Here is a 14,494-nt window from a genome sequence, read left to right as displayed (position 1 = left end):
GCCACTGCTCCCGGAGGAAAATGGAGAAGGGGGGCTGTGAGAGCACTTCCCGAGGGGCAGAAGTGAGTGGCTATTGTATTATCCTTCCCATTTGCTGCGGCCACAATTCACAAGCTCTTGTCGCTCTCACAGCCCTGGGGTGGCTGCCACCAGCCCCTCCTTTACAGATGTTCTATGGGATAAAGCAAAGGCTGGAGACAAGAGGAGCTCTTTCAAGGTCAGAGGAAGTTGGGTCCACTAGGAATAGCTCCCCAGTTCTCAGACAGCCAGGTCCAGGGAAGCACCAGGAAACTTGCTGTTGGCCACGCATGTGGAAAGAGGAAGAGGACAGGCCATGAGAAAGACTGGCCATGAGCAGTGACGCTGGATTCCACGGTTCAGCCATGACCAACGCTTCAATAAGGAGAAAGCAACTACCCAGGACACCCTTTCCAAGGGACAGTTCCAGAAGCATAACCAGAGGTAGGATTTGCCACTTTCCTGCTCAGCATCCACCCATTGCTCCTCAGTCACAGCCTCTCATTCTCCTGGGGGAAACTGCCGGTCTCACCCATGCGGCCTTAACAAGGCTGATAATCTAGATCTAACCCAGCTGACAGATCTCAACCCCTGCCTGTGACGACTGGCTCAGGCAGTTATGTGATCTGAAACAAAGCAATGAAAATCAGGAATCAGGAGAAGAACCCTCTCCTCTGCTGGATGACTAACAAGGGGCATACAGGCTAGCAGTGTGCAGCCATCTTGACTCTGTACAGGAGAAGCTAGCCTGAGCAAGCAACCAGCAGCGGCATGAAAGCAAGGGCAGGAAGCAGAGAACAGCAGGTTTTTCTCTCTGAACCCAATCAATCTGAAGCACAGTCTTGTCCTGAAGCAATAGCTGGGTTTTCGGACACTTCTTCTTGGGATAGGTTGACACCATTCATTTCAGGGACAGAGCCCTGTGGAATTGGGAATAATTGGTTTAAACAAAAATCTGGGCGGGGCCAGGTGGAGATCCCCAATAACAAGTTCAGCAACAAGAGTGGCTGCTTACTTCAAAGAGAGCGCAGAGTAAGTAGAAGTGAGCTGCCAGAGGAGAGGAGCTCAGGCTGCCCCAGAACCCCCTCTTCACCTCACCTCTGCAGCACCAGCCACACTCCCAGGCTCTCCCAGAACCCCTCTTCACCTCACCTCTGCAGCACCAGCCACATCCCAGGCTGCCCCAGAGCCCCTCTTCACCTCACCTCTGCAGTACCAGCCACATCCCAGGCTGCCCCAGAACCCCCTCTTCACCTCACCTCTGCAGTACCAGCCACATCCCAGGCTGCCGCAGAGCCCCCTCTTCACCTCACCTCTGCAGTACCAGCCACATCCCAGGCTGCCCCAGAGCCCCCTCTTCACCTCACCTCTGCAGTACCAGTCACACTCCCAGGCTCTCCCAGAACCCCTCTTCACCTCACCTCTGCAGCACCAGCCACATCCCACGCTCTCCCAGAACCCCCTCTTCTCCTCACCTCTGCAGTACCAGCCACACTCCCAGGCTCTCCTAGAACCCCCTCTTCACCTCACCTCTGCAGTACCAGCCACACTCCCAGGCTGCCCCAGAACCCCTCTCCAGCTCACCTCTGCAGCACCAGCCACATCCCAGGCTGCCCCAGAACCCCTCTCCACCTCACCTCTGCAGTACCAGCCACACTCCCAGGCTGCCCCAGAGCCCCCTCTTCACCTCACCTCTGCAGCACCAGCCACATCCCAGGCTGCCCCAGAACCCCTCTTCACCTCATCTTTGCAGCACCAGCCACATCCCACGCTCTCCCAGAACCCCCTTCACCTCACCTCTGCAGCACCAGCCACATCCCACGCTCTCCCAGAACCCCTCTTCACCTCATCTTTGCAGCACCAGCCACATTTCTACAAATGAGATGACCAGGCATTTAGAAATATTGCTCAGAAAGGACTCTGGCTGCCTCAGTGACCCTCTGGTCCTGAGTTAGTCTCAATACTTTAGGAAAATTCTTTCCCTTCCTAGAAGGATGTGAGTTGTCTCTTCTATAAAGTGGAAATGCTTTTTCGCATAGTGTTGGAGACAAGGGAAGTGGAGAGCAAACAAGACACACCACCCTCGGGAACAGGAAGAACTTGACCTGCCACAGCCCTCCGTGGGACACCAGTCTTCTACAAAGTAAGGAAAGATTTCAGGTAGAAAGCGCTTCCTTTGCAAGTATATCTGCCACTGGTTTCTAAAGATACAGATTGAAATACGAATGGGTCCGACCGTCTGATGCTTCAAAGTGATACAGAGGGAGAGAGTGGGGAGGGGGAGACACAGAAGCTGCAAAGCTGTAATAAATGTCAGGGAGGTCACTGCTGCTTTTACTAATAGTGTCTCATTTGCAATTTTTAAAATAAAATGTCAAAAACTAAATAAGTAAAAAGCCCTGCCTGATACCAGGGTGGACTGCTCCAGTGCACGTAGCCGGGCAAAGGGAAACAAAAGGAAGTGACTGGAATAACCACTTGGGCTTTCTGGTTTCCAGGGAGGCTAAGGCAGAGCCGAAACCAACAGTTACTTGAGTCTTCATTGACGAGAGGGGAGAGTGTTATAGAAGTCCTCAGGAGACAAGTGGAGAAGTTTCCCAATGGGCAGAAGTGTCCCACCTTGACAAAATTCCTCAGGTACCAAGAGCAGCAAAGAAGCCACAGAACCATCAGTCCTGCAGCATCCCAGAGCTGTTGGAGTGAGACAGGGAGCATCACCATGGTAACCAATGGGTACCAATGTCCAGAGACAAGGTGACCCTCAGGAAAGATTCAGCAAGGTCTAAGAATGTGAAACGCCATACCTTAAACCAGGGGTGAGATGCCCCACGGGGACTGACACTGACCTTCTGGTCTGTCAGAGATGATTGGGTTTTAAATTGATTTTAAAAAAATTAAGAGCTGTGGGCTGGTGAGCACAAGGCAGGAAGCCATGGCAACGCTCATCATTGTGGGGTCCAAAAAGAAGGGTTCTGACCTTGTGAGTGAGACCCTAGACATGTCCTTTGTCTCCTCAAGACACAGCTGCTTCATCTATAAAAATAAGAATTGTAGGACCTGGGAGGGTGGGACCCGCTGGAAAGGTTCCAGCATGGGGGGGGGGGGGCGGCTGCCTAGCACAAGGCCCAGGGCAACCCTGACTCCTTTGTCCTCCTCCACACAGGGCAATCCTGGCTCCTTCCTCCTCCACACAGGGCAATCCTGGCTCCTTCCTCCTCCACACAGGGCAATCCTGACTTTCACTTCCTCCTCCTCTCCACTCCCTGCATCTAAGAAGCAGGCACGTAAATGGAGCTGTAATTAATATGCAGTCGGCAAAGGCTAATTAAGAATTTATTTTTGCTCCTTGGCTAATGACAGTTTGAAGTCTGTTTTCTCGTTTTCCTGGTTGGCGACACAGAGTCCCCAAAGTCCTCTGTCGTGAGTCAGGAGGCCCTGGTTGGAGCTGCAAACAGGAATTAGTCATCGCAGAAGCCAACTGCACATCCCCGGGTCATCTGCGTCCACGGGCAGCGAAGACAAACTCACACAGGCAGCTCCCAGCTTCCTCTCAACTCGCTCCTTTCCTGGTCTTCTCCACCTCGAGCACTGAGATGCTGCCGTCTTCCAGGACTATCTTAGATTACCTCCCTTGCCCACATCTCCCCATCCCAGCCCGAGCCAAGGCTGCAGGCTGCATCACGCTCTTGCCATCTGCCCACTTCCAGCCACATCCCCATCTTCTCCCAGCTTCAAGCTGCCATCTCGTCTTAGCCAGAACTCTACACGGATCTTGCTCCATCCTCCCTATGCCTGACAGTGAGTTTCCCCAAATATAAAGCAGAACACTTAAAATATTAACCAAAGCTCTCTACTGGTTCCACATGGGACTAAGAACAGAGGCCTGCTCCACCCAGCAGCCACTAACCCCGACTTCCCACTCTTCTCATTAAACACAGCTCCATCTTTGCCTGTACGGTGTCACAACTTCAGGACCTTTCTGTTTCTCTGCCACACTTTTTCTTACTTTTAAAGTCTTTAAGCCTTACTGCAGCTGCCTCCTCCTTTCTCAGGTGCTGGTTCTGGTGTCTCTTTCCTCGGGAGACAGGCTCCCCGACTGTACCCTGTAAAGCGAGCCTCTCTGTCCCACAGCTCTGTGATGTAAAAGTGTGCCAAAGATAGCCCTGTGGATTGGTCCCAAGGTTGTTTCCTCACAGCAGACTGAGTCTAGTTAATTCAAAAACCCACAGTGGAAAACTCAAATGGCTACACATCTACTTGTTTTTAGAATAGCTCACTAAAGAAATGTTTTTATTTACTCTGGACCGGAAGCTGTGCATATTCCATAAAACTATACCTTCTTCTGCTGGATATTAACAAAAATAACTTATAAGTCTCAGGGCTCTACTGCCTCTGGGAAAAACTGACACCAAGGCCCTGATGTATCCTGAGCAACATCACCTGGATATGTCAACATCACCTGGATATGCCCACGTAGCCCAGAACCTCAGCTTTTAGGGTTCTCTTGTCCTCCGCCACTTTTGGATGGTAGCTCCTTGAACAAAACTTCTTTTAAAAGCCCCTAGGCTCTCCCATCCCCCTCCCCTCTATCAGCCATGCTAAACCACTTCCCTCATACAATTGTTTTTCTGAGACTGTGTGGTTAATTTGTTTTTTGTCTCTCTTTTTATCTCTCTCCCTCATTAAAATATAAAATCCACATAAGCAGGCGAGAAGGCTATGAAAAATAAATTTTCATGCTGCCCTAGTTACTTTCCCATTGCTGTGAGGAGACCATGGCAAAGGCAGCTTACGGAGGAGTTGATTTGGGCTTGCAGTTCCGGAGGGAGATCCATCAGGGTGGGCAGAGGCAGATGCCTCAGATCAAGCAGTAGTACTTCTCAGTCTCTACCCTAGAGAAGTGTCCCCACATCCTTCCAAGGAAGAATATTTAAAACCGTCCTCTGTGGGATGGCGCACGCCTTTAATCCCAGCACTTGTGGCAGGGCCAGGTGCATCTCTGTGAGTTCAAGGCCAGTCTGCTCTACAGTGTAAGTTCCAGGACAGCAAAGACTATGTACAGAGATCTTGTCTCAAAAAGAAAAAAGATGTTTAAAAAATGTAAAATAAGAATTTGAACCACCAGTAAGCTAGAGTATGCATCGTCTTCTCTATTCTTCACATAGGTACAGCTGAAAATCCTGGGGATCATGCACACAACAAACACCAAAGGACTCAAAGGTAGAAGAAGGAAGGCAGATTAAATAGGACACAAGGAACACATGATGTTAAAATTTGTGGGACTTTCCTGCCTGCTGTGTCACAAATTAAAGCTAAAGAAGAACAGCAGCTGAGAAATGCCTATGTACACCAACCCAAACGATAAAGCCCACAAAAGGGCTTCCTTTTGGGCTAGTTAAGGCTTTCTGCTGCTACGACAAAACATCTGAGGGAAACAATGTGAGTTTGTTTTGGCTGTGGTTTCAGGGTTTGGTCAGCTAGCTCCTGTTGCTGCGTCGCGGTGAGCAGAGCATCCTGACAGAAGGACAGGAAAGAACGAAGTTGCTCAATGTGTGGCAGCGGGGTAGAAGAAAGACAGACTGAAGGAAGGGACCAGGGAAAGAGCACTTTTCAAAGGTGTGATAAACCCTACCTTTTAAGTCTCTAGTCCAATAATGCTGTCAAGTTATGAGTCTATCAACAGATTAATCCATTTAAAAAGCCAGAGCCCTCTTATTTCAGTCACTTCCAAAAGCCTTCGGGGGTGGGCATTTTCCATGCAAAGGACCACTAAATGTGCAGCCCAGAAAGACAGAAAGCCATTTATCAACAATTGATAAACTGAGAGAAAGACTATAGACCGACCCCTTGCCACCAAGCTATGGCCAAGCTGGGAGACTTGACCTCCATCCCACCTGGCTATAAGCTTCCCACCCCAGCCTTAGATACTGTCAACAAGTGGGGAGCAGTAGTAAGCCCCTCTCACCTGGGGTGGCAGGGAAAGATTACTCCTTCCAGCCAGGCGGTGTCTATGGAGATGTTGTATGGAGCTGGATAAAATGGGTCAACTCCCTGAAAACTGCAACTACTTCCGTCTTCCCAAATAAGAAGTAGATCATTTGGGGAGCCCCATTAAGGACTCCAATTCATAATTTTAAACCTTCCAAAAACAATCTCCAGACCCAGATGGCCTCACTGAAGAATCCACCAAATGTTCAAAGTCGCACCAGTTCTGTGCGATCTCTCCCAGAAAACAGCCAAGGGAGAAACACAGCCACGCTCACTCTATGAAGCTAGTACTACCACGATACTAAAATCAAAGATAAACACAGACTCCAGGGGAGGGGAGAACCATGACCACAGACCAGTGTCCTTCATGAATATAGACACAACTTCCTCGGTAAAATATTAGCAAACAGAATTTGTAATATTTCACCATGAAATGCATCAAATATCTAAAAACCAACCCTCTATATTAACAAAGCAAAGAAGAAAAATAGTATGGTAAGTGATCGATGTCAAAAGATTCAATGACCCATTCATGATCAAAACTCTGAGGAAAAATAGGATTAGGGAGAACTACTTAACCTCGATCAAAATGTCTACACAAAGTCTACAACTAATACTGTAGCTAACGTACGCATGGAGAAAATGGCATGTATTTCCTCCATAAAACAGAAAAGACTAGCGCATCTAATCTTTGCACTCTTATTCCTCCTGGGTACTAAAAGCTATAGCCAGTGTCATAGTGCAAAGGTGTGTGTGTGTGTGTGTGTGTGTGTGTGTGTGTGTGTGTGATATATATATATATATATATATATATATATATATATATATATGAATTGAGCTTGGAGAGATGACTTCAGTGGCTAAGAGCTCAGGGTGCTCTTCCAGAGGACCCAGTTTCAATCCCCAGCATCCACATGGCAGCTCACAATCATGGGTAACTCTAGTTCCAGGTAATCCGATGACTTTTATTGGCCTTCAAAGTACCAGGCACAGACATGGTGCACAGACATACATGCAGGCAAAGACTCATACACATAAAAAATAAAATTAAAAAAATTAAATACAACAAAAGAAATTAAAAGTATGCCAACTAAGGCTGGGGAGACTGCTCAGCGAGAAAAGGACTTCTAGCACTAGCATGAGGGCAGAAGCTCAGATCCCTCGACGCCAGCACTCACGGGTGGAAACAGGATGTCCCAAAGGCAAGAGAGCTAGCCAACCAAGCCAGAACAGAACTCTGGGTTCAGCAAGAGACCTTGCCCCAGGATGTCACGTGGAGAACTCAATGTAAACCTCGGGCCTTCACATGTACTCATACACACACACACACACACACACACACACACACACACATGAATATACATACATGTGTGCAAATACCCTGCATTCATATCATACATGCATGCATATGCACCCTAGAAGTATGCAGACTGTGCAGGAATAAACAAAAGTATCAATATTTTCAGATGTCATAATTATATATGTACAACATATATAATTAATTCTAAGGAACATAAAAATAAAACCAAAACCTTAACTATGAGTGAATTTGGCAAGACTGAGGAGTAAGATAAGCGTGCAAAAATCAGGCATGCTTCTGGATGCTAGTGCCAAGATGCTACAAGCTCCAATCCAATGCCACTTGCAATCACTCAGAGGAGAGGAAGTGACATACCTAACAAGACATGTGCAGGACTTATGTGCTGAAATATACAGTGCTGATAAAAGAAATCAAAGGCCTAAATCAGGTTATATAAAGACTGCCGTGCTCACAGAGCAGAAGACTTGACATAGCAAAAATATTAATTTTCCCCAAAATTAATGTACAGATGCAACACAATATCCAAACCCAAGAAATATTTCTATAGCTATAGGAAAGACTATTCTAAAACTCATGTAGAACAGAAAAGTAGCTAGAATAGCTAATGTAATTTTAAAAATCAAGAATAATGTGAGAGAAATCAGTCTACTCGATTTCCAAACTTAGGTTGTCCTCATTGTATAGAAGTTCACTGAGATGTATAGACTTTGGGTCTGGTAAATATCAGGGTATAAAGTCTTATTTGCAACATTTCCTTTTTTATTACTTTATTAATACTAGGCATCAAAATTTCCACTTCCTCCCCTCCACCCACTTCCCTCTCACTCCCCCACTCACCTTCCTCCCCTCCCCCTCCAGTCCTAAGAGAGGGCAGGGTACCCTGCCCTGTAGGAAGTCCAAGGCCCTTCCCCCTCCATCCAGGCCTAGGAAGGTGTGCATCCAAATAGTCTAGGGTCCCAAAAAGCCAGTACATGCAGTAGAGACAAATCCCAGTGCCATTATGATTGGCTTCTCAGTCTGCCCCAATTGTCAGCCACATTCAGAGGCTTTAATTTGATCTCATGCTCATTCAGTCCCGTTCCACCTGGCTTTGGTGAGCTCCCATTAGATCAGGCACACTGTCTCAGTGGGTGGATAATCCCCTCGTGGTCCTGACTTCCTTGGTCATATTCTCCCTCCTTCTGCTCTTCAACTGGACTTTGGGAGCTCAGTTCAATATTCCCATGTGGGACTCTGTCTCTATCTCCATCTGTCGCTGGACGAAGGTTCTATGGTGATATTCAAGATAGTCATCAGTCTGACTACAGGACAAGGCCAGTTCAGGCACCTTCTCCTCCACTGCCCAGGGTCCTAACTGGGGACATCTCTGGGGACATCTGGGACCCCCTCTAGAGTTCAGCCTCTTACCAACCCCACAATGCCTCCCTGAATTAAGCTATCTTCTTCTCTGCTCCCATATCTGTCCTTCTTCCATTTCAACCATCCCACTCCCCCAAACTCCCCCCAACTTTTTGTACTAATGTTTATAAAATTATTATTTTAAGGTTTAAATAGTTGCAGGAATCAAGACTATGATGTATGGAACAGAGCCAAGAATCCAGAAAGAGACCCGTGGAAATACACCCCAGAGATCTCTGACAGAGGAGCAAAAGTTGAGCAGATGCAGACAATGGGCACTGAAAGCATCTGAATGCTATAGCTCAAAAAAAAAATTTAAAAAACCCTTCAAACTAAAGCTCACATCTTATACAAAATTTAAAATGGATCATAGACTTACACAGAAAGCGCTAAGACATAAAACCTTTTTAAAAATAGAAGATCTTCTGGGTCTAGAGCGAGGCAAAGAATCTCTAGGCTCAATATCAAAACTCTAATTTGCAAAAGGAAAAATTGAAAATGGATCTCATTAAAATTTCAGCTCCTTCTCTGTGAACGATATTGTTACTAGAATAAGAAGGTGAGCAGGAGGAGAAGGCCCACGGAACGCTCGCCAACAAAGGACTGGGGTAGTAGCCACAAGTAGCAAGTCTAGATCTGAGCCTCGTTATTTAATTATACTGAAGAGTGAGTGGTATGCAGAATTGTCCACAGGTATCATAGCAAGTCTGGCCTGGTAGCACCTTCCTGTAATCCCAGCTACTCAGGAGGCTGAGGCAGGAGGATGACAAGTTCAAGGCCTGCCTGGGCTACAAAGTGAGTTCAAAATGAGACTCTGTCTCAAGATATAAGAAGAAAACAAAAGGTTCTGGGGATCTAGTTCTGTGGTAGTGTATTTTCTAAGTGTGGAGAGCACAGAGCTCAATTCCTAGAAACCCCCCCTCAAGCCATAAACTGTGTAATTCCAGTTATAGTGCTTTATGCTCTGGTTAGTTTTATGTCAGCCTGACACACACTAGTCATCTGGGCAGAGGGGACCTCAACTGAGAAGATACCTCCACCAGTGGCCTGTGGGCAAGCCTGTGGTGCATTCTCTTGTTTGATGATCGATGTGGGAGGACCCAGTGCACTGTGGACGATACCATTCCTGGGCAGGTGGCCCCAAACTGTAGAAGAAGGCAGGCAGACCAAGGCAAGGGGAACAAGCAAGTAAGCAGGGTTTCCACACAGTCTCTGCTGCAGTTCCTGCCCTGACTTCCCTCAGTGATGGACTGTGACCATGGAGTGTGACCTGAGGGGTGCAGGATGAAATAAACCCTTTCCTGCCCGGATTGGTTTGGGTCATGGTATTTTATCTATGCAGTAGAAACCCTAACTAAGACATATCGCTTAGTTCGAGTTTCTACTAAGGCAAAATTATCAACTCTTAAGTAAGAAAACATATCTGTGTTGTTTGGCATGGGGTTGACTAGAAAGAGGAATGAGGGGATTTGGGAGGAACTTACAGAAATGTTTTATATATTGTTTGGGGTAGTAGTTACATGATTGAATACATTTAACAAAATTAATAGAACTATGTACCTAAAATATACCCAATCATATATAAATTTCACAATAACACACCTAATTTTAAAATGACTCTAAGAACTTAGCAGTAGAACCAAGAACAAAATAAGCAAAAACTACGAAGAGATACTTCATCCAAGAAGGAATGGGGTGGTATGTGAGCTCAGCAAACAATTGTCAGCAGCACTAGCCATGAGCACAGCAAACAGCACTAGCCTTCAAGAAGCAGAAAGCAAGGCCACAGGGCATGTTGCTACAACTGTTGGGATGGTTACAGCAGAAAATGCTGACAGCATTGAATGCTGATGAAGACATGGGAAGACAGTACCATCCCTCTGTTGCTGGTGTAAGTGTGGCGTGGTAGCCACTACTAAATTCAGCCTGGTGGATTCTTAAAAGAGCAAACTGCATGCCTACCACACAACTGATCATCAACCCCATCTCTGGAACTTCCCATGGAGGAGTCCAGCCTGAGCTTACACCAACAGCCCATGCATGGATGTTCAGGATGCTCACAGTGGCATCTGACAAGGCGACTGTGGTAATGGCTAAGGAAAACATTATCAAAGCACAGCAGACTTGATGACTCTCCAGAGAGTTCCGCTAAGTGAAAGTCAGTAAGGAAGGCTGCACATCATGTGACTCCATCTGCAGTGTCTTTGGAATGACAGCTTTAGCGGGAGAACAGCTTAGTGACTGTCAGGGGAGAGTGGGATAGGATGGGTGTGACTGACAGGGTGACCTGAAAGACCCTGTTCTGTGTGACTTGACTGTAGCCATGTCAACATCCTGGTTTTTATATTTTCCTGTAACTTTGCAAGAAACTAGGTTAAACAGATATAAGACTTCTCCATATTGTGCAGATATCTCCAATTAAAAAGCTTATTTAAAAATAGTAATACTTAGAGCTAGCGAGACACTTCAGTGGCTAAGAGCACTCGCCGCTCTTGCAGTGGACCTGAGTTCAGTTTACAGCACCCATGCCAGGCAGTTCACAGTTGCCTGTGATTCCTGTTACAGGGACTCCAGCGCCCTCTCCTGACCTCCAAGGATACCTGCGCTCACATGCACATACCTAGCACATACCTAGCACAGACCACACATACACAAAATTAAAAATAATAAAAATGAATCTTTTTAAAGTAATAATACTATAATTGTTAGCAGCATTGCTGGTATTCAAGGGAGAAAAGTTTAGAATCACAGTAGAGAAATGGTAGATCATAACAGAATGTTGCACAGCGTAAGCATCTAACGTTGTAACATTTCTGAACGTGTGTGTGTGTGTGTGCGCGCGTGCGCGCGCACGTGTGTGTGTGTGTAAACCTAAGTTTTAATTCCTTGGTGGCAAATGCCCAGAAATGTACTTGCTGGACTGCAAGGCAGACAGACAGATAGGTAGGTAGGTAGATAGTAGCTAGAAAGCAGAAAAATACGTGGATGGATGGATGGATGGATGGATAGATGGATGACAGAATTCTTTATAAAGCATAGTATCATTTATAAGAAAATGTGTACACACAAGTTTACACACACACACATGCACAGAGGACTAGCCTGGGAGAGGGGCAAACTCCAGCTGTGGGGGAGTTTGAGTGGGCACGGGGCACCAAGTGTGATGGGCACCTGTGCTTTCTGTATGATAGGGAGAATATATGCAGTTCTGACTAAAGCCTTAAAAATTAATTTTTCAATCACTGGGAAATGTGGTCCTAGAGCGGGAAAGAGGCCTGGCAGCCCTGAGCCTGGTAGCTTTGCCAGCCCTTCCCCCACTGCTCTAGGCAAGGGAGCCTGAGCAAGAGTTGTTGCATGACTCACTGACTCCATCCTCTGGCACTGGGCCTGCTCCCCAACTCTTACAGCCCCACACTGACCATCTCCACCCTCGGCCTCGGTCTAACACTCAGGCCAGTCTAACCCATCCCTGGACTCCGATGTGCTGCTCCTTAGAAAGTTCCCCATCACCATGGGGCTGTGATGCCCCAGGATCTCAGTGCCCAGCAAACACCAGGCCACACTTCCACAATGTCCACCAGGTTTGGTGGACGTCACTGTTCACTGCCCCTCCGCCATACCTCCCATCTCTATCGAGGCCCCAGCTCCTCTGTTCCCTGGACTCACCTTGGCACAGAAAATACTGGCACCAGAAAAAGATGGCAGAAAGGTAAGCATTTAGTTTCTACATCCTTCCTTCCAGACCACTCTTTGGTAGCCCCAAGTTCTTCCTGTGGGCTTCTTTCCCTGGGCCACTGAGCTCTTGGGGTTCTGCCATTGAGCTCCCGGGTTCCACCACTGAGCTTCCAGGGGTTCCAGTAACCCTTCTTTCTTCTTGCCCTTTGAAACTAGCTTCCCTGTGGACATTATTTTCTGAGTCCCTGGCGTGGTTCACAGCGTGGAAATAAATACTTCCGTCACTGAACCATTTGCTCCTCTTCCCTGGTCAGTCACACCCACTCACCACCCACTGGAGCAAACAACAGCAGGTGTGCTCCCCAGAGCTATGCTCTACCGTGTTTTCAGGAACCCCAAGGGTTGGGGCTGGAGAGATTGCTCAGCAGTAGGAGAGTGAGGTTTGGTTCCCAGCACCCACATGGGTCAGCTCACCGACACCTGTAACTGAAGTTCCAGAGTTCTAGATGCCCTCTTCTGTCCTCCAAAGACACCAGAAGCACATGTGGTGGGCATACATACATACATATACATACATCATACATAATACGTACAGGCAAAACATTCATACACATAAAATTAAACACTTAAACAAACAAACAAAAAGTCTGAGATGGTGCATACTTTTAATCCCAGCCCTCAAGAGGCAGAGGTAGAGGCAGGAAGATCTCTATGAGTTCAAGGCCAGCCTGATCTACATAGTCAAGTACAATACCAGTCAGAGCTACATAACCAAACCCTGCCAAGAAAGAAAAGGAAGGAAGGAAGGAAGGAAGGAAGGAAGGAAGGAAGGTCCCAAAGGCTGACTCTGACAGGACTAAGGAATGGTCAGCGTCCATCAACAGCTCCCTGGATAAATAAGAGAACAAACAACACAGGATAGCCAGACGCATGGATGGGCAGAACGGCAGGGGACACAGGCCTGGATACACAAATGGCGGATGGATACCCAGATCTCACTTTCACAAACTTCAGTCCCAGTGGAGATGTCTTGAGTGCCCACCACTCACCAGGTCAATGGGGAGCCCTGTATGCTCTGTAAAGGAAAAGACACCCTTTTCTGCCACCCGCTCACACCCAGGGCAGGAAAGCCCCATCCTTTACCTGTGGTTTTACTTTCCAAAGTCTCCACATCTGTGATCAACTGGAGTCTTTCATATTAAATGGAAAATTCCAGAAATACATAGTCTGTGAGTTTTAAGCTGTGCACCATTCTGATTTGCACACCCCTTGATCTTCGGGGATGTGAGTCATCCTCTGCCTGGCATATCCAGACCGCCTGTGCCACCAGCTGTGCGGTCACTTAGTCACAGTAGGGCCGTCAGATCTACCATCGCAGGAATCCGCCGTTTGGGTTCAAGTAATCCCTTCTTACTTATTTATAGCCCCATGTGCAAAAGCGGTGATGCTAGTAACTCAGATACGCCCAAGGGAAGCCAGGAAATGTTTGAAGTGAAAACGTGTGTCACAGACACCTGCCGTCCATATAGAAATCTTCCAGGTAGCTTCAGCCGTCAGCTTAACAAGCCCAGAGTTATCTGAGGGAATCCCAGCTCGGGGGTTGCCTCCATCAGACTGGTCCATGGGCCTGTCTGTGGGCATTTTCTTGTTCTTGATTACTGATGGATATGGGAGGGCCCAGTCTACTGTGGGCAGTGCCACCTGGGCAGGTGGTCCTGGGTTGTTTATGAAGCTGGCTGAGCAAGAACCAGATGAGCAAACCAATAGGCAGCATTTCTCTGGGGTCTCTGCTTCAAGAGCCTCTGAGTTCCTGCCATAGCTTCCCTCATTGGTGGACTAAGCTGTAAGCTAAGTCAACCCTTTCCTCCCCGAAGTCGCCTTTTGGTCAGGGTGCTCATCACGGAAGCTAGGACAAGGAAGGTCACAGTGTGCATGACTCACGACCGTCTAAGCTTTCTGGCATCCTTAGGATCTCAGGTCAGGTTTGCTGACCACCTGATGAAGTGGGCACCTCATCATATGAACCACACACCAAAGCATACTCTCTTTGGTCGCTGAAATGCATGCAAGTCTCCACACTAAAGGGCAGCTCTT

The 14,494-nt window shown here is 47.4% G+C and overlaps 1 long non-coding RNA gene across 1 annotated transcript; it reads left to right on the top strand.

The window, feature by feature from the left end:
• The first annotated feature begins 241 nt into the window (after window positions 1-241).
• LOC121453156 lies at window positions 242-3,501 on the top strand. Its single transcript, XR_005974979.1, has 4 exons — window positions 242-462; window positions 2,058-2,161; window positions 2,517-2,772; window positions 3,182-3,501. It is a non-coding gene; the product is annotated as an uncharacterized LOC121453156 (long non-coding RNA).
• Window positions 3,502-14,494: the final 10,993 nt, after the last annotated feature.

The sequence above is a fragment of the Microtus oregoni genome, unplaced genomic scaffold (assembly GCF_018167655.1).
Source record: "Microtus oregoni isolate MIOR12 unplaced genomic scaffold, Mior012 000011F_ref0000422, whole genome shotgun sequence".
NCBI lineage: Eukaryota > Metazoa > Chordata > Mammalia > Rodentia > Cricetidae > Microtus > Microtus oregoni.
This window is presented reverse-complemented; position numbering and strand designations above follow the sequence as displayed.